The sequence below is a fragment of the Rhipicephalus microplus genome, unplaced genomic scaffold (genome assembly GCF_043290135.1).
Source record: "Rhipicephalus microplus isolate Deutch F79 unplaced genomic scaffold, USDA_Rmic scaffold_24, whole genome shotgun sequence".
Classification (NCBI taxonomy): Eukaryota; Metazoa; Arthropoda; class Arachnida; order Ixodida; family Ixodidae; genus Rhipicephalus; species Rhipicephalus microplus.
In genome coordinates, this window is record NW_027464597.1 from 7,626,489 (window position 1) to 7,647,506 (window position 21,018).

Consider the following 21,018-nt stretch of genomic DNA (forward strand, 5'->3'; position numbering starts at 1 on the left):
ACCACTACAAGCGTTGTCCAGCCGTCTATAACCAGGGGAGAATGTGCTTAAAGAGGTTAAACAAAATGCCCCCATCTCACCGAAGGGAATGGTGAGGAAATGGGAAGACATTTTTTTGCGCCGAAAGAGGGTAGCATTGCCGTCAGACATTCGCCTTCACCGAGTTCAGCCATCGTCTTGGGAGGCGCTCAGCCAGCGAGCGTTCTCGGTTCGGCGTTGGTGTTTTCGTTTCACAGCGGCGTGTCGAACAACCGTTTCCCCATTTCCCAATGTTCTTGAGAGGCGCCCAGCCAGCGAATGGTCGAGAGTGGGGCGTGAGCGAACGTTTGAGTGGGGCGCAGGAAGAAGACAGTGAACAGTGAGAGAAGGACAGGCTAAGATTGGCACTCACCCTCTCCTACGCTCTCTCACACCACGTGCTCCATTTTCTAGGGGCTAGGTCAAGCGCGCGCGTTCGCAGCTGCTGTTGCTATTCGAGAAGGAGTGAGAGCGTAGAGATAACACGTGCCGGCGCGCGGACACCGCCGCGATCAACGTGGGGCGTCTGATATAGCCCGGCTCACGGTGCAAGAATACTTTAGGTGAGCGAAGTCCGGTATTATCCACTGCCCGATGATGTCCTGCTTCGCAAGGAGCCCGAGCGATGGCGCTACGAACTTCGCAAGGGGCTATTTACGCATTCACCGAACGCGACTAGAAGGGGAAAGCCAGGCTCTGCCTTTAAACAGCGAAGGTATTCTTAGTCGAGACTTTCATGTCCTGGGAACGTCAGAGATCATGGAAGAGTATGTGCCAACAAACTTCGTTAAATCCTACACCATATGCGTGCCACCACGCCCACTATTCGCTACTCTTCCAATTCACCAGTACGCCCGCAGCTGCCCCAGGCCCTCCTAGCACGTAATTTATCCTCACTTCATCGCAATCCTATTTCTTTGAACCAGGTTATGTAGTTGGTGAAGACTAAGCCACTAGCTCACTAGTTTCATCAGTGTGTGCCAAGTAGAGCTGCCTGAATTTTTTTTCCGATTCAATTGTGTTAACCCTTCAGCAAAGCATCCTTCGGGCCCACTGTTCTGGAAACAGCCCTCCCGATGTCACGTTCAATGCACAAATCATTCAATGTTTCCAACATCCCTATACAGTGGAAAAAGGCACTATGCGCCCCGCTCACCCGCGTATTCCTGAGCGTTGGATGGCGAGTTCAGTCCTATATGCACGTTGATGCCGATGGTCGAAAGAAAGTGGCTTTGTGTCGGGCAGAGCAGTAGAAGAACGGTGAGCAGACGTCGGCCTTTCGGTGTTACTTCACGGTGTTCTCAAAAGAGAAACGAACAAAAACGTCAAGTTCTCTGGTATCACGCGGCTGCGCCACGGTGATCTAATTGGACTGTGACGCTACTGCCAGCCACGGGGAACTGCCGGTCTGTTGTCTCCGGTGGCTTGCGTTTCTGTATTCGAGTGACATGGGCGTTTTGATAACAGCCACAATGTCGACAATATCACGTGTTCCTCAGTTGGAAAACTATCGCACGCGAAATCGCGCTCATCTTCGGCGACGCTCTTTGAGTAGGTTATCAGCTCAATAAAATTGTATATTTGTTCAATCACTTTTCACGCAGCCGGAGGCGTAAGGCCGTCCTTGTTACGATGAGCGCCGCATCTTAGAATACCGAAGCGAAGTAGATAGGAAACGCAGCACTTCGCTGAAGAAACGCTATATGCACCCTTTCAAACGAATAATCCGGTGCCGTGACCTGGCCTGCAGCCGACGTGAAAAGAGTAGAAAACGTGAAATATCAAAAAACAACTTTCGGGCACTTAGCGTTGAATCTGGTCGAATTTCATTTTACGATCCAAAAGCGTGCGGCCACTTCTGCACTAGAAGAAGGGGACTTTATTGAATGATTGATTGATGGGTTGGTTGATTGGTTGCTTGATTGAGAAAACCTTGACGAGGTCGTGTGAGTGACACCCGCGTCATGACCATCAGGTCTCAGCCGCATCGCGCGCTTGCTGTACAGTCCAAAGCTTGAAAGCAAAATCTATATTGCTTTCGAAATTCTTTCGAAATTCATACTCTTTCAAAACTATTTGTTTCTGCAGGGTTGACTCGTAATTACCCTTCCTCACCCGCCTCCTGGAGACGACAACACATTCAGCACTGCCTCCGGCATCAGACTCACTGGAACCTTTCTGCAGTTGATGAGGCTTTAAAGTGTCTTTGGGACTGGCCTACCTCTGACCAAACCAGAAAGCCATCTTGTGTGGTCACACATTTTGATGGCTTTTGATGTCACGCTGGTCAAAGGATCACATGACGTCAAGATGAGGTCCCGTCAGCGCTCTATTAAATATTTCTTGCATCGGTCTTGTTGACGCCCCCTACGTTCACAATTCACCATTGATGAGGCAACTAAGGATTCCGTCTTACTTTAAGCAGCTGCATAACGTGGTCGGCAACGTGGCTTCGTACTACAGAGTTAAGTTACACTTGTAATCACTAAATTCGGGCTTCTTTTTTCGCTGAGTTGCTTCCAGGATTTTACAGCCGCTTGATATTTTATTTGTTGGGCTCATTTGCACTTTTTTGAGAATTTTAGTTATTTCGTGTCCATCGCGTTCGCTATAGCGCCTTTGGCACTTACTTATAGCGAGTTTGTCGATAACGGTGGGTAGTTGAGTCATAGAGTAACGTGAAAATTAAAAGAGTGGTCACTCTGGCCAAAGGTGGTGGGGCTACGCAGCTTCCCCCAGGCTTTAAGATGGCAACACATCACTTACTGCTTCAACGAAACACGTGTACTAGTTATTTACTACAGTACCTTTTCTGAAGCATTACACGTCTACGTGTTTTTGCGACTGTGATAGTGGCCTGAATTCGTCTTCATTGTCTGCGATTGTACGTTGTGATAACATCGGGCTGGGATCAGGCATGAATCGGACGCGAGAGAAGTGCACACGGCGCCGACGCGACGGCACGGTGCGCTACGGTAACGTTGTCACGCTCTGTGTTGTTGAGCATTTAGGGCAATGAAAAAGTACGGGCAGCAGCAGGGAGACACCAAAAAATATGTGGGATAACGTGCCTGGCGTGCAGCGTGGTCTTCGCTTGTTTCGGCTGCTTCTTACCCTGGCTGCTGCTAAATACGAACGCCATATACTTTGTTAAGTGCGCATTGCATTTGTCATTGAAGCCCTACCCTAACGTTTCTGTCAGTTCGACTTCATTGAAGACATCTTTTTGTGTTCTTCACGTCGCGAACTGTTTTTGCGGATTGCTGCAAAAAGGAAAACTGTATGGAATGTTTCGTAGCAAGGTTGCGAGAATATTGTTTCTTCGGTGAAGAAATCGAGTCACCGCTCAGGTTGCTAGGTTTTATTTCTGCCAATATACATGTATTTGAATTCACTTCATGAGCTAGCTTATCCCGTCGCGGTGGTTTAATGGTTTGATAGCGGCAGCTCCATTTTTGATGGAGGCGGAAATATTGTAGGCCCTTGTGCTGAGATTTCGGTGCACATTAAAGAATCCCAGGTGGCCGAAATTTTCGGAGCCCTCCAATACGGCATCTCTCACAATCATATTGATACGTGTAAGGAACTGTGGCCCCGACACAGCTGAATTGGCACCCAAATGAAGAAGACGACAACGTGGTTGTTGTGGGTTGGACTCTCGAGCTTCTCCCGTTGGCCGGCTTGACTGTGTGCTCTCTAACCCTTTCGGCCCTGGCAGTGTCAATTGACATCACCGCACAAATTTTCCCATAGTATCTCTGAAAAGTAACCAACACTGCTCATTCTTGGGGGCATAGTTCTTCAACGATCCCCACTGCATTCGACATCAATATTGCGGCACGTTTGTGGAGGTAGCAGCCACCAAGAAGAAGAAGCGTGACCGAGGTCTTCCGTGGAGCCAAGGCGCGTAAGTTGAGGCGGGTAAGCACCATATTCAGGACGACGTACCGAAGCTGTTTCAGCGAGTATTAGGCTGAAAAGTGAGACGTGGTTTTCATTTTGTGTGCACCATTGATTGGCAGAAAAAAATAAGCCACTTTTTTCATTTTCCAATCACAGGGCCCTAATTACCTAGTTTGATGCCACGTTAATTGATCCGAAAATACTTGTGCCATTGGTTCAATTTTTTGTTTGTGGTATTCTGAGGTTCTAACTACGAGAAAATGCGCACGAAAAGTGTATCTGACCAAAATAAAAAATCCAGGGCTGAAAGAACTAAGCCGTTAGCAAAACCAGCTCTCGGTGAATAAATCTTCCCCGTAACATCTATTGGTGGAGGTGCTGGGTATGTGCACTGCCCGCGTTACTGTTGCTGGTCAACACACTTCCGTTCTCTTCGCAGTCCTCGATGCTTGCCCACACGACGTCATCCTTGGAATTGACTTCTTAACCGCCCACTCCACCCTCATCGATTGTTTTACCGGTATCTTACGGCTCGAATTTCCTTTGTGCACCGATTTCACTCCTCCAAGTCGCACTGCGCTATGATCCATGGAGTCTCTACGGCTACCACCCCAGGCTGCTATGCACATTCCTCTGTCGCCCTTCCCGTCCGTTCCTGATGGAGGCTATCTGGTGGCTCCCCTCATTGATTTGACCCTTACGCACCACATCGTACTACCACATACTATAGTGGTTGTTGCTAACAACACGGTGCTACTTCCAGTTCTGAACTTTTCGACGTCGACCCAAGTTCTTTCCCAAGGCATCACTTTAGCCGATCTTTCCACCCTTGATGAATGTTCGATTGATTCTTTTACCCCTGACATTAAGACTGTGGCGAAACCTGTCATCACCCCGCAATAAAAAACGTTCCTCGACAAAATGAAATCCGGCGACCTCTTACCTTCCCAAGTTGCAGCGCTCCGGGGTGTTCTATTTTCTTACCTGGATATCTTTGGCATCGACGACCGTCCTCTGGGCCGCACAAGTGCCGTGACCCACCGCATCGACACCGGCGACGCCCGACCACTGCACAAACGCCCTTATCGCGTGTCACATGCTGAGCGCCAAGTTATACAGACGGAGGTCGAGAAAGTGCTGAGTAAAAATGTCATTGAGCCTTCATCGAGTCCTTGGGCATCCCCTGTAATTGTAGTTAAAAAGAAGGACAACACCTGGCGCTTTTGCGTCGACTATCGCCGCCTGAATCGGATCACCAAGAAGGACGTTTATCCTTTACCCCGAATCGATGATGCGCTCGACAGCCTCCACGGCGCCAACTATTTCTCGTCCCTCGACCTTCGATGCGGATACTGGCAAACTTCGGTCGACGACCGCGACAGCGAGAAGACAGCATTCATCACACCCCACGGCCTTTACCAATTCAAGGTCATGCCTTTTGGGTTGTGCAATGCCCCGGCTGCTTTTGAGCGTATGATGGACACTCTTCTTCGCGGTTTCAAATGGTCGACCTGCCTTTGCTATCTGGATGATGTAATCATTTTCTCGCCCTCCTTTGAAAGCCACCTGTCTCATCTCTCGGCAATTTTTGACGTTTTTCGTTGCGCTGGTCTCCAACTGAATTCGCGGAAACGCTCATTTGGACGCCGGCAGATTAAACTACTCGGCCACCTTGTTGACGCCACTGGTGTTCAACCAGACCCTGACAAAGTCCGTGCACTCCGAGAATTCCCGGTTCCGCGTTCCACACAAGAAGTTCGCAGTTTTATTGGGCTCTGCTCATACTTCCGCCGCTTTGCCTTCAACTTCGCGGATATTGCTGGGCCCCTCACAGATCTCCTCAAAAAGAATGTGGCCTTTCTTGGGGAAGGGACCAAGAACATTCCTTCACTTCGCTAATTACCGCCCTCACATCACCACCTGTGTTGGCTCATTTTGATCCAGCGGCTCAAACAGAGCTCCGCACCGATGCAAGCGGCCATGGCATTGGCATGTTGTACTCGCTAAGATACAGAATGGCACCAACCGTGTGATAGCCTACGCTAGCTGCCTTTTGTCGTAAGCGGAACAAAATTATTCCATCACTGAGCGGGAATGCTTAGCCCTCGTTTGGGCTATTGCGAAATTCCGTCCGTACTTATATGGACGTCCGTTCGCAGTCATCACGGACCATCATGCGCTTTGCTGGCTGTCGACGCTTAAGGACCCTACAGGAAGACTCGACCGATGGGCACTTCGATTACAGGAGTACACATTCTCGGTTGTTTACAAATCTGGAAAGCTGCACAGCGATGCTGACTGCTTATCCCGGCACCCTGTTGATCCACCTAGCTCCACTGATTTGAAATCCGATGGCTGCGTTTTAGCCATCACTGACTTTCTGGACGTGGCCGACGAACAGCACCGAGATCCATCGCTGCTCACCATCATTGACCACCTTCAATCGCGTTATGCTTACCCTTCTCTTAGCAGATACCTACTTCAAGACAACGTTTTGTACCGCCGCAACTTACACCCCGACGGCACGGAACTTTTACTCGTCGTACCGCATCACCTGTGAAAGGATGTTTTGCGACAATTCCACGACGCTCCAACTTCTGGACATCTAGGAGTCTCCAGAACTTACGACCGCATTCGACGACGAGTATTCTGGAAGGGCCTCTACCGCTCTGTTCGCCGTTACGTAGCATCATGCGACCTCTGCCAGCGCCGAAAGAAGCCTACGACTCCCCCTGCCGGTCTTCCTCAACCTATTGAAGTTCCAGCCGTCTCACCTGCTCATAGACCGTGGTCGCTACTTTCTATCTCGTGTGGTTGATGATCTACTCCGATCTTGTGTTACCCGTCGCAACTTCACCACATCTTACCACCCTCCGACTAACGGCCTTACGGAGCGCCTAAACCGCACATTGACAGACATACTTACGATGTACGTATCTACCGACCACACTGATTGGGACATAGCTCTTCCGTTTATAACCTTCGCCTACAACTCGCCTCGTCATGAAACAGCGGGCTACTCCCCTTTTTATCTACTCTTCGGACGTCATCCCTTACTGCCCTTCGACACACTGCTTTCATCAGGCCACCCATCCTCCACTTCGTACGCTCTGGATGCGATCACCCGGGCCCTCTCGGCACGCGCACGCTCGGTTATCGTCGTCGCAGACAGCACAGAAGTTCCTTTATGACCATCGACACAGAGATGCCGTTTTTTCTGCGGGATCTCTTGTTCTCCTGTGGCTCCCTTCTCGACCTGTTGGCCTCTGCGAGAAACTACTACCGCAATACGCTGGGACCTACCGAGTCATTCGTCAGGTCACACCTGTGACCTACAAGATTGCCGCTATCACAAACTCATCAGCTGCTGCACCCAGAGCGGAAGTAGTCCACGTTTCTCGTCTCAAGCCCTACAACGCCGACTCGCTAATTTAACAGGCAGCGAGACGGTGCCTTACGGGCCGGGGTGATGATACGGGTAGGGAACTGTCGCCCCGACACAGCTGAATTGGCACCCAAATGGAGGAAGACGACAACGTGGTTGTTGCGGGTTGGACTCTCAAGCTTCGCCCGTTGGCCTGCTAGACTATGCGCTCTCTAAGCCGTTAGCAAGACCAGCTCTCGGTGAATAAATCTTCCCCGTAACAATATCAGGGTTTTGGGACGTTAAACCCCACATATAAATCAATAAGCGAGGTTTTGTGAAAAGTGCAGCTATGCTCAGTATCGTCATCTGTACCATTCGCAAATTGCCTAAAGCTCCAACGAGCACACAAAAGAGAAGTGCTGAGCCTAACTGTAAAAACTGGCCTTCAAACGCACGGCATATACTGTTGTAATACTCACGGACAACTGTCATTTTATGAGAACACGTCGTAAACAGCCGTAAAGGGCAATGGACATATGCTGTATATTGAAATACGGAGAGATTGGTTCTATTGGGTAATTTTTAAATGTGGTTAGATTGGTTGCGCTGTTAAGGTATTTTCCAACCAAAGACCATTACAGACTACCTTTGTTGCAATAACAATTATATGACCACGCTCGACGTGTTCTTTCCACCAGCGTCGCCGTCATGTTCCGTATTGATATCCTCCCTAATCGCACAGTTTGGATCGCGGGTAGAACGCAGACGATGCGCATACGGAGCGCGACACAATACAATCAATTTAACTTAATATGTCACGCTCGAGAGCAGTGAAGTAAATAATATTTAGCTATCGTCCTGACATACTGCCAGACTGTCTGCGTGTATTATTTGCAGCGAAGTAGACACGTGCAAATATTCGTACACAAGGAATACTCAAAAGAATGTCACAGTATTCCCAGAGAAAGAATAAGTGTACATTACAACTCTGTGAAAGTAGTTTCATTACACCGTAAGAATGCTATGCCAAGAGAACACCTACAACCAACCTGATTCTGCGCTGCCACTAAGCTGAACTTCAAAGTTGATTGAACACCTTGCTCTCGCTGTTGTTACTCATTTATTAACGGTTAAAAGTTTGTTCTACGGGCTTATATCTTATGAATACAGTACTTTTGAAAGTTTACTGTATTTTACTGGTTATCTCGTTTGAAAGCAAAGGAAAACAAAATAAATACAGATTTTCACTTTTTTTTTCATGGGAATAATTATCGTGATTAAGAACTGTATCCTATTTGGTCAGGCACTCTTCAAGTTCAGAATTTGAGAACTTGGAATAAAGTATTTATTGCTGTTTGTTTATGTGGGCAATATTTGTATACATTTTATTTCGATCAACAATATATTTTTTTGCAAAACTAACTTCCAAGTCATTGTTCTGAGCCAAAAACCTGTGCGTATAAGTTTCGTCAGAATCAGGAAGGCTTTCCATGGGACCACAGTATGACTATGATTCACGCCTTAGTGGACGGCTTTGTAAATTCAGTCCATCTGGAGTTCTGCCACGCACACTGACATTGCGCATTACACAAGCTCCTCTATCGAGACGAAATTCAGTCTCGCCGCCGCGGCCAGCTTCGATGTTGGGCGAATACAACGTCACTACGCTTTAAAAAAAAGGCAGTTCGACTTACCGATCTTGTACAGCAAAAATAATGGAATCAATAAAAATAAATAAATAGTAAAAGTTAAACAGTTGGATGCGTATATGAAGAATGAGAAACGATCTGCAGTGTGTTGGCGACAGATGCACGCATTGCTATGCGAAATCAACCTCAAAGACCCGTGACAATGAAATAAGTTTAGTGTGATAAACAACGCAAACGCCTGGCATTCTGTTAACTGCAGTTCTGTCGCGGGAATTCGCGCCTCACGGTCTCGCGTACCGCAAGTAGCAAAATTGGAAGCGCGTACTGCACTGACGTTTGCCGGTCTTTGGTATTTCAAAACACGTAATTGCAATTAAACACTTTCAAAAATTGTGAGATGTGCACTCTTTTTTCGTCCCACTTATTCCTGGAAGTGTTGAGTAAGCTCGAGTGATGATTATTTACTTATTTATTTATTTAAAAACACTGCAACCCCATTAAGGAATTTTCGTAGGATAGAATACAAATATTTGATACAAATAGTAGGGCGAACAAAACAATAAAAAACGAGCTACGTGTGGTACCAAACCTATGCAAATATATATAAAGTTGAAGCAACACCTTAAATACATTTATCAACACAACGAAAAGTAAAGTAAGCTCGTTGCACAATATGGGAGATGAATAAACTCAGAGATGGCTGCAACACCACATTGTTGGACAGTTGATTCCATGCATTTGAGACCCTGCGAAAAAATGAGTACTTGAAGCAGTTGTCGACGAAGGGAGCGGTTGCCGTATAGCGCGACGTAATATAAGAGAGTTTTAGTACTGCAGAATGGTGCTACGTACGCATCACGCAAGCGCCTTGCGTTACGTGGCGTCGTTTGCCACTAATCGGCTTTTAGTACGCCGTAGTACCCGCGTACGTAACGAGCGTGAAGCGTGCTGCGCCATCTGGTAGATCAAAATAGAAGCACGTGTTGTTGACAGCCAATGTGAGCCAATCCAAGTGTTATAGCCAGATTATGGCAATATTTTAAGCCACAGAGCAGGTCGGTTATGGTAGGTCGGTGCTTGCCTTCGATGCCGCCATTTTGCAAAACGAAGTCTCGCGCTGTCGCGAACTTGTTCGAGAGCGGCGCGATCACCTCATACGTACGCACGCACGCATCTCATGCGTGCGTACGTAGCGGCTGCGTACGTATTACGATACGTGCGCTTTGCGGTCTGCGCATGCGCACTACGCAGAACGCGGCATTCTTACGTACGCAACGCCGCCACGTACGCAGCGTACGTAGTACTAAAACTCTCTATAGACGCCTACCAAGCTTACGGCATGACGCTGTCAAGGTGCAAAGGTTGTCGCAGAGATAACGCCGTCACCGCGCGGTAGTACACGCTCTGCCCCGAACCATATCCCCCTCTTGCGCAAAACGCGCGTTTGCGGCAGCGCACAGCCACTTCAAGCGCTTCAACAACCGGGCGCCGTTTGGCGCGGGCGTCGCGGCGGAGTTAAAGTCACGTGATCAACGTTTCCCGCCTTTCGTCTCGGTCGTGTTGTGCCACGGAGGAAGAAAAAGTGCTGTGCGTGCTCCCCTCGGCGCACGGTCTGATCCGTTCGAGTGTTGGTTTCCGTCGACATGTTGTTCTGGCAAGAGACTGCGACGACGTTTGACGATCTTCAGGACAGGACTCGCTGAGAATTTTACCGCAGGTACGTGTGCTTCACTTTGGCTTTTGCTATTGATATTCCACATAACAGGCCCGCGAAACGTATATGCGATCTAAGTAAGGCGCAGCACTCCCGATCAGTTAGCAACGGATCAGCAAAGCGTATATTCTTTATAAAAAGCATAACGCCCGTGGTACAATGGCGTGAAATAAGGTTCCTGTTGCCAAACGGTTTACAGCTCTGACCAGAGTGGCACTAGGAGGTTCATCTTTTGGGCAACAACCATTCGAGACCGTAAATTGTCGCCCGTTGAGCGCTTAACGTTTGATGTTGGTGGTTGTTAACGTTTGAGCTGAACGTGTCGCGTGGGCTCTTCGTTGTGTATTTGTGTTGTGCTGAGAATGGTCAGGCTTTATTAGTTCAAGCTGGCGCTATGCGTCGAGTGACGTAAACACGTGTTTCTTTAGGGAAAAGTACGTGTTGCTATATCTATAGGTATGCGCAGGCTTCTCCTTCGGGGAAGGAGGGACGTTTGTCGCAGTGCCCCCCCACTTCCCCATTATACGTCTATGTATGGGGCTTACTTTAAGCCCCTCGTGCGCACGCCTATTATACTGTCCATTGTTACATGTGCATAAATGCCTCGACCTATAATTTCGCGTGTTACACGTGTATGCTTCGCTGGCAGTGCACCTAATCACGGAATATTTACTAAAGCCCTGGTGAGCCGGTGAAAGTGATGAGGACCCCTTGCAGTGATTGAAAGGTCATAAACACAACATGCTGCGTCAAATAGGTGCCTTTTCTTTCTGTTTGGTATAAAATAATTTAGGTTGCCAATTCAATCTTAGCAGCTTGCTAATGTGTTGAGTGGTCTGCTGCCAAATTCCACCTGTTTCTAGCTACGTTTGGCCTTGAAATGTGTGAGCATTGAAAAAAATATTTCTGCGTGCATATGCCGTAGAAAACCACAACAGATTTTTTTTAGCCATTTTGTTAAGAAAGGGCAACAGAAGTCAACTCTGCTGCAATAAAAAAACTTGTCATGCGGTGATGCATACCAAGAATAAAAAAGAGCAGTTGTTACGGTAGGTAGTGTTCGCGTTTTTTTGCTTGTTTGTTTGTATCAATAATCAGTTTCACGCAACCCCGTTGTGAAAATTTCTGGTGTAAAACGCCTTGTGTGTTTTTTTTTTCGTCTCCTAAGTTTTGTGTCATATTTCCTCGAGTTTTTGTGTGCGATGCTTTCGAGTAGATGATTAAAGCTGTAATATTACGTAGTGGGTGGCGTCATCTCCGACCTGACAACACGTTCTGATCCGCCCACTGCCTTGTACTAAAGTGTTCTACGACTGTAAAGACATTTTTGTGTGTGTGTGTGTGTGTGTGTGTGAAGCTCCTCGTCTGCACTTGCGGCTGATATTTTGGTGTGCACCATGAACCAAACTGAGACGTTCAGAAAACGTTCAATACTTAGAGGACCAATAGGCTAATAGCAAGTGGTCGTTGCTATTTGTTTACAGCACTGTATTTCTTTTTGAAAGACTCCGTATTCTTCCATGCAGAGCGAGTAAGTGCTGGCACCTTTCGGGGATAAATTGTATTTCCATTTTTGCTTTATTTAGCATCCTTTTTGTTTTCTTTTTCAGTAAGTTTCTGCTATAGCATCCACGTATTGCAATGTGTGGTCGCGCGATGGTTAGTGTTGTGTCGACGATGATATTTGTTTGCCCTTAAACTTGTCCATCCCGTTTCTCACCAAGATAGACAATCCCTCATCACCCTTTGGTTCCCTTCGGTTGCGGAATCACATCTGATCACAGGCGAATACTGGTGCATAAAATGATGTTAATGCTCACCTGTCTGCCTGTCCCCCCCTCCTTTCTTTATTGAATATACTGAACGGCATAGCTGTTGAAACTCGCCGTGATTAATCAATCGGGGAACAGAAAGGATCACCATGAATCTGCTTCTCGTCCCAGAACGCGTGCGCCGATTTTTCTGGCCTGGGGTGCAATGCAGCATGGCCCGAGCTTTTCCGGCAGCCGAGTTTGCTCCAACCTCGCTTGGGGTAGCTGTGCAGCACGGTGCGCAGCGCGTGATAGCCGTGTTGCTAGAAATGGCTTCACGAATGCGCGTGAAGCCATTTGCGGTGGTTATCACATTTGCGGTGGTTATCAAAGAAACACCGTGTGTCAGCGCCACTACTCACTCAGCAATTCAGCAGTGCAGCGACGTTAGCGTCATTGTCGTGCTGTATTTTTGCCAACTAAACACGCGCCTCCCACAGGCGTGTTTGTGGGCGTATGTCCTCTTTCGCACAGGTTCTTTCGCTCCACCTGCAGCATGGAAATTTTCACACTCGAAGGCAGCAAGGCTGCTCACGCAATGCTCTCGTGCTGATTCTTTCGGTTCCATCAAGTATTACGGGGAAATGTAAGGACGAGTGGTCACCAGGGGTGCTCGCATCTTGTCGGCGACGCGGCTGTGATTGGATATGTCGTGAGCGCGGTTAAATGGGTACGAGATCATAGGGAGGTTTAAAATATCCTTTGCGGGTGCTGCGGGCGCCATATGAGTTTCAGAATAGCGTTTGCTCTTCCTGAGGAAACTTTCACCCCGACTGCAAACCCAAATGCACGCAAGCTACACACAGCGATTCGCGGGCCTCACGGGCCACGGTCGCCGCGTGCTATTTCGGATTTTTTGCAGGCGGGCCGCGAACGGCGGCTCGCGTTACAACGCATGTGCAGTGACAGCTACCGCACCGCAAGGGCTCGCGGTCCGCTATTCCATACCTCCCTTATAGTAGCGACGTGGCTTCCTTAACTTCTGCGTGCGTGTGTGCATAGTCTGTGCAGTAAATCTAAGAGATAAACCATGCGCTCGCTGGTGTTACAGCGTGAGCACTGCTCCTTGGCAAAAGCAAAAGTGATGGGCGGATTCGATACTCGCCGCGGGCTTCTGTCAATCGAACTGATGGATGAGTGAAATCGGATACAAAGTCCTTGATTCTGAGAAGGCCCGAGTTCAACTCGTGACTGTGATGGTGCCGCTGCGACTGTCAAGCGTTTGATGCGGTGAACTCTACGCGGCAGCTTCCTTGCATATAAAACATGCGACGCGCTTTTTATCCCCCTTTGTCCGTGCACGCGCTTCTCTTCAAACGCCTATACTGCCTGTCCCAGTGTTCGTGGGCGACCCGGACAGCGTGTCACTGGGACTCCGGTACGCGTTCTTTGCAGTGCACGTGGGAGTGTTCCCGCGCTCTTGTGGGACGCACACAACGATTGCGTCAACGAGCACCGCTTGAGAGAGCTCAGCCGATGGTTACACTGCCAGTCTCCAGTCATGATATGTTGCACTTCTGCACTCAGTGGAATGACAAACAAATGAAATAATTAAGATGCCTCTGGTTTGAAAACTCCACTCAACTTAGCCGACCATCCCTAACGCGATGACTGGTTCGTCATAACCAATAAATCGCAGCGCGCTGAGGGGTGGATTTGACGTTTTCGTACTGTTGGCTCATTCGAAAGGGGGGGGGGGGGCTATGAGCCCACAGGTACATCAGCGCACGACTACACCTCACTTATATGACGTGAGACGTAGCAGCGAGTAGTGGGATTTGCGCTGATTTTGTGGTAAGTTTGCCTGTTCATAATGCCGGTAGTTTCACAGCAGGATCAAATATATAAAACGGGCATAAGCAGCTTCGCCATTATATCTGCTCAAGAGAAATGTCCGAAATGTTGAGATGCGTTTTTGAAGAAACGTGCTCCTAACATTGGTCAAGTGTATTCCTCTTTATTTTCCAGGAAGGAATCAGCATCACAGAAAAACTCTCTGAACTGCCACACACCCCTACTATCATTGCACTTGGTATGTTTAAATATGAGCTTTTGTTGCATTGCTATATATGTCCGCATAATTATGTAGCCTTACTTGCATTGAATTTGCCTCACATGTTATCACCACATCTGCTACCTTTATAGTAAGGAGGGCAGGAATGATTGTGATGTCAGAAAAGATTATAATGTGCTCCTTTTTCTGACCATGTACAAGAGTTTCTTTCCTTTGGTTAGGGTTTCTGCTGGCTGTGCTTAAGGAATGTTTTTGTCTTGTGTATTGAACAGGTACTCTTTGTTTTTATCTTTATTAACTTGTGAGTACAGCTTTTAATGTGCTCTGGTGGTAGAAAACCCTGTCAGTGATAACCACAAGCAGCGTGCACATTCATTACATCACCTTGGCTAGCCTAAGTGAGAAGATTGGTTGAAATGACTACGTAGCACATTGTCTGCTGCAAGTTGTCATCATGAGGAGAAGGTGGAGCAATTTGTGTGCGCTTAACTACTGTGTAGCACCCATCTGCAGCAAACCACATGTCCAATTGACTGCTTATATAAAGATGTGACTTTTGACACTATCTCTGCCAAAAGTTGTTTCTATGCAGCTATGCAAATGACAGCCATCTAAACTAAAAATCTGTGGTGTGCGTCTGTCACTGTAGAACCTTTCATTGCAAGTTATCAAAAAGTTGAGGTGCTTTTCACATAAAGCTCTAAAGTCATGCAAGAACCTACCTAAATCAGCTCTCTAAGCACTGTACAGTGTTCATCAGTGAGTAATGAAAGAGATTTTTGAATCTCTTGTGCAGCTTGCTGCGCTCACAAGAAAACAGCTTCTGCTATTACTGCAGGAAGACTTGATCACTGTTTTCCAACAAGTATAGTGTTGCAGGCTTAGTTGCCGCAATGCAAGGGAATGTGCTGCATATTGTATTAGCCCTTCTTCATCTTTTCAAACGTGGTTGTCGCACAGTTACAGCTCTGACTTATTAAAATCAGTTTCATTGCTACTGAGGGAGGGAGTCTGTATTCTGCTTAGCAGCATTTTTGGAATTTATGTGCCAGAAACCCTCACCAATCAGTTCATGTAATCAGTATAATTGGTCCTTTTTTAAGTCACACCTAAAGGGGCCTTGGAACACTTTTTCAAAGTAACCATAATATGGATTCATGAAAAGATTTTATTGTTTCATGAATTCAATGCCGCGAAAACTTCAAGAGTCCTTCTTGTGCGAGTGGATTAACAAAAATTTGACGCACTTCGAAATTCCATTCTCTCTCTCTCGTCCCGACAAAAGCGCTAGAAGCTAAGCAGGGAGGTGGGGGTGGGGGATCGGCGTGGTCAATAAAAATACGCCACTCACGCCTCGTTATATTGAGAACTTTTTTTTTTTAACCGCAGCTTTTTCAGTGGGATCGCGTGTGCACACGTGGACAAGTCACAGCCTCCCGCGGCAATCCCTGTATTGACCGAGCGCGCCATGTTCAAATCACCCATCGTCTGGTAGAAGGCCTTCTACGAGTGCTTTCTGAGCTTGCTCCATCATTTGCTGAGAAGAGAAAGCAATGTTTAGCTAAATTTGATAATTTATTGCGAATTGCATGCCATGTGCCAAGCTATATTACTTAGCTCGCGTGTTGTCAAGAATCAGCAGCATTTTGAGACCATGTTCAAAAAGTGTTTCAGGGCCCCTTTAAGCCACCGACCCCGAACTGTACTCATCACGCGATTTTGTACCACTGCCGAAGACACGTCACAGATGTCAATTACTTTTCTTGCAGTTTTCAGCTCTAGACAGCAGTTGTTGTCTATCAAAAACCACGTTTAGTGCCTTTCGTGTTTTAATCTCGGCAACAGTCATTTCACTGTGCTGTTTTGCAAGAAGAATGCCAGTGGCAGCATTAGTGGCAACATGACACTTGTTGCCGACAGTGACGCGGACGTTGCGTTTACCCGGCATATTGCTTCTGCTGACGACAAGAGCAACAGTGACGGTGATGTCGTGAGCAGTGCACATGTGTGGCATTGCGTGAACGCTGATAACCGACCACTTGCGCAATAAACATCTTAGCACTTTTCAGTGTGTTACCATGTATTGTATAAGGAAAATGCTTCAGGTTTCAGTATGTTGTGACCCATTAACAGGTCATTCATTGAGTGAAAGCCGCCTTCAACAGCAGTTTTTCTTTTCTTAAGTTTTTGTGGGAATTCCAGAAATCAGCGTGATAATAATTTAAAAATCAGAATTGCATAAACATATTGATGTATATCGTAAAATATTAATTATTTTTGTACAATTTTTGGAAGTTAAATAGGCAGTTATATGGTTAAGTGGGAAGACCTTTTAGTGAAGTGTTTTAATTTATGTTTACTGAGAGTTAACTGTACTCAATATCACCTTTTTTTATTCTCAGGGGCCTCTATCCTGTTAGTATATTGTGCAAACATTCAGTTCTCTGTTGGGAACTGTAGGCCATCTGCAGTGACACAAGTTCTATTCAGCCATATGACAAAATTGCGCTTGGCTTGAAACGCAATCATATGTTGTGATCAGGTGCTTTGGATGCAGTAAATGTAGTGGGAACCTTTTTGATAAAGCAGCTATACGTTTCAGGCTGCATTGATTATATTAATAATGAAGTGATTTCAATCCGTTGGCTTGTTTGCCATCTTTTCACAGGAAGCATTTTAAAGAAGGAATGCTTTGTGGCCTGCCAGCAGCTTCTTTTCATCGAGGCTGTGGACTTTTCAGAGGCTACCTGTCTTTTACTTAATAGGTACTAAATTTTCAACTTAGCTTATGCAGACCCTGTCTGGACAACACTGGAATTTCTTCGTAGGTGAGATGTGCTGATAATGCAATCAGCCTCTGTGTCTTGATCCACCACAGTGGTCTAGTGGTTATGGGGCTATACTGCTGACCTACAGGTCGTGAGATCCAATCCCAGCCATGGAAGCTGTATTTTAAATGAAGGCGATTATGCTGAAGGCTCATTTGCTTAGATTTAGGGGCCGACTAAAAAGGACCTCAGGTGGTTCAAATTTCTGCAGCCCTACACTAAAGTGTCTCTCACAAACATATTGAGAATTTGGGACATGTGACCCTTGAAATTGTGAAAACTGACAAGGAATCTTTGAAGCCCAATATCTTGCTAAATCTGAAGATAAATCTGTCAGTACCACATGATTATAATAGATGTTTTGTTCCAAATCACCCGATAGTACAACAACACCTATGCCTTCCATCTTTGAATAATGTTGGAAATTTTTTGTGATAAGGGGTTGTTCTGACGTAGACATAAGGGATCGATTTTCAGTAACGATTCAGTTGTCAGTTTAGCACTAGTCCTGTTGGGTGTGTTGCTTTATTGCCCTCATTCTTGTTTTTTTTTTGTGCTGCTTCAAGTAATTTATGGAAAACAACAAATGAAGGGGAATTTTTTTGAGGAGCTCATTTTTTTGTAAGACGGAATGAAATAAATGCAACAGACACTAAGGCCAAAGAAATTTTTATGGACATTATATACAAATTTTGGTTAGTTGCCACTTGAAGAAGTGCTGTTGATCACATTTCAACATTTAAATAATTTAGTTCGTTTCACATAGTTACATTACATTTCGCGTAGTTTAGTACTGAGACACAGAGTGGGAAAAGCTCCTGACACCTTGCATGTCTAGTGAGTACTGAAATAATTTTCAGAATTGTTTTGTGAAAAGTTAAATCGTGTCTCTATTATAAAAAAATGGAGCCTCCTCAGCCGCAGATTCATTCTTGAGCCTGGATTTTCTGAATCCTCAGAAGCTGGGGTTTGTATAGCTTAACAGCACCAACTGGCAGGCGTTATGCTCTAAAATGTTAGAAACATTGATTGTATAGTAAGACAAAGTTTGGCTGAATCAAGCTGCCTGTTTTTGAGCAAACACATTGAGCAATTAGGTCGAGTGAAACTGGCACCGCCGGTATCCGTTTCGGAAGTGTCTGACATTGGAGCAGAAAGTTCAACTTATAGGTCAGGTGAAAGAAAAAAGGCCTGCAAAGGTCTGAAATCGCAAGACAATTCGAAATACCACCGCAACAATATCAACTATTCTAATTTCTCAGGAAATGAAAGCGCAACCATGATTCTATGTATTCTGAAGTGAAAAGAGTGCTTCTCGAATAGTTGAAAAGCATTAGAAGTACAAACCTTCCTGTAAATGGGTCTGTAGAGACTGCAGAATCCAAAGCCCTAGACACCTGAATGGGCAAGCAAGATTTAAAGTGCAGCAAGGGCTAGCTTGAACATTTCAAAAGACAGCACGATGTGTCTTAAAATTGATCATTGGTGAAGGTGCAGCCATGGACCACGATGTCGTGGATAGATGACGCAAGCGTCGGCTGAGCGTCCTACTTCAGCAGTACGCAGAAAGAGACATTTACAACTTGGACGAGTCCGCATTCTTTTACAAACTATTTCAAAAGCGCATGCACTCTACACAGGGCGAAACTTTATCAGGATGTAAACAAAGCAAAGAACGCATTACAGTGCTGTTGGGTGCTAAGAAGATAGGGGAGGACAAACTTTCTTTGCTTATACTGGGAAAGGCAGCAAAGCCTCAGTCGACTAGCCGGCCGAAATAGACAACTTGCTTGGAGGCCCTGATGAGGGAGATGAGCCGCTAGACTAACAGCTCCATGAAATACCAACAATGGCGCAAAGGCAAAAGAGCCTCCGTCTGTTACATAATAGAGTGTAAGGCTCGAGCGGCGACCATGACTTCATAGTTTGCCTCAATAAACTCAAGCAGGCAATCCTCGCGCCCAACCAAAGCACCCGACAAAGATAGCTGAATGACTTTTATGTGTGTGAGTAATGATATGTTTCACATAATACCACTTCTGGGAAGTTGTCATAGCTAATTTGGCTGTACTTGCTTATCTTTTATCAGGCAGTTGCGTATATCGAATCACTGCTTATATGGAATTTTTTCGCCTTCCCGCTGACTTCGTTATTACGAGGGTTTACTGTACTTATTGCTACAGAAAAAACAGAAAGTAAAGTTTTTTCTAAATACTTTTAGGAGTTACATATTTATGATCTCTAAAGGACAGTCTAGCAATCATGCTTAACGTGGTCACCTTTCAGTGTCTCCCTTTTGTGACATCCACTGAGAAGTCAATCAGCTTTTTTGTTTTGAATGATAATTTTGTTCACTCGTCCAGACATTTTAGGTATACATGTCTTTTATTCTTCGAGGAGTTTGGTTGTACTGCGGATGCATTAGAGCCGCTTTATATGTTTCATTTGTTACTGCTAGATGGATGCAATAGTATTTTGTTTTGGCAAAGATTGTCTTCTTTCATTAGTCGACGTGTCCTAATATTTTCTGTTTGTTGTGTTTATTTTCAGGTAAACCATGAGACATGATGCGATAGGCAAAATAAATTCCACCTGTATATGTTCAGAATGGCTGGATTTTCAGAGTTCATTTGGCAAGTATAGTAGTATGTATGCACATTTCCTGTCAAAGCTATGGACTGTCTCACTCTTTGTAGGAAGCGTAGTGAATGCAATGAGCTCGGCTGAGAAATATCAGGCTATGTTACCACAGGAGGTGTTTTATTGCTTTACTGTAATCTACTTGCTGAACTTGAAATGACACTGTTATCTGTGGCAATGCATGCCACAGGAAGATGTGCTTTTCACAGTGACATGCTACAACATTTGACCAGCTAGCAGAATCACAATGTTTACTGGCCAGTAGCAGCAGCTGCTTCCACTTAACTGCTGAAGAAACGCAAGGCAGATTTCAAGCAAATCATGCACGACCATGTTTTTTTTAAATATTGCACACAGTCAGTCGCATTACATTACAAGTTAGCGAATCGAATACACAGTTAAGTACTGGGTAAACAAAAACAGATGTGTATATTCTTTGTCCCAGCTTGAACATCTATACAGGTCAGAAAAACAAGCCTCGTTATACTTTATTTACAAATTCACACATCATAGTAGGCTTCTGCGAGTAGTGAATTTTAAGTTCAAAGTGAATAGTAATTTAGCTGGAATAATTTTAAATCGAATTTGAATAGTCTATTTCACATATTATAAAAAAATGGCCATGTTCATCGTCATCCAACCAACTTGCACAATATTATTTTCAAGTGAAACAAGGCGCGTGCAAATGTCGGTCTCTTTGGTTCAAAAAGTGCAATTAACTTTGAATAGTGCTAGCATAATTCGACTTTCTGCAGAATGCAAGTGATAAGTAGTAAAATATGTTATATTTTAAGATTTTTTATACTTGGAGCATATAAGCCAGCATAACAATCTTTTAAAGTTGAAAACGAAAAATTGATTTGAGGGCAATATGTCAATTTAACCTATAGAAGTAAGGCTTTGAAGCAGTGCGAATTATTTCTGCAAAGAAGTTTCCATGGCATATCACTTTTATACAGCAATGAAACTACTTTTTGCTGGGGATTACCTGCACCTATGTGTTGCATGTAATTTTAGGCACATAATTTTCAATAATTTATATTGGAATCAAAATTATTTCAAAAGCATTATTAT

The 21,018-nt window shown here is 45.6% G+C and overlaps 1 protein-coding gene and 2 long non-coding RNA genes across 4 annotated transcripts in view; 2 read left to right on the top strand and 1 right to left on the bottom strand.

Moving 5' to 3' along the window:
- LOC142786469 (uncharacterized) overlaps nucleotides 1-1,442 on the bottom strand; it is a 44,092-nt gene extending 42,650 nt beyond the window's left edge. For both annotated transcript variants that reach the window (XM_075884176.1, XM_075884177.1), the window contains exon 1: nucleotides 1,175-1,442. The gene's annotated coding sequence lies outside the window, so the exon portion shown is untranslated. The remainder of the gene's footprint in view (nucleotides 1-1,174) is intronic.
- LOC142786474 (uncharacterized) overlaps nucleotides 1-2,371 on the top strand; it is a 273,752-nt gene extending 271,381 nt beyond the window's left edge. Inside the window, exon 2 of the long non-coding RNA XR_012889062.1 lies at nucleotides 2,107-2,371. This is a non-coding gene — a long non-coding RNA (uncharacterized LOC142786474). The remainder of the gene's footprint in view (nucleotides 1-2,106) is intronic.
- An 8,010-nt stretch (nucleotides 2,372-10,381) lies between these two features.
- Nucleotides 10,382-19,912, top strand: LOC142786472 (uncharacterized). The gene is made up of 4 exons (XR_012889061.1): nucleotides 10,382-10,654; nucleotides 14,431-14,494; nucleotides 17,145-17,304; nucleotides 19,855-19,912. It is a non-coding gene; the product is annotated as an uncharacterized LOC142786472 (long non-coding RNA).
- The last annotated feature ends 1,106 nt before the right edge of the window (nucleotides 19,913-21,018 follow it).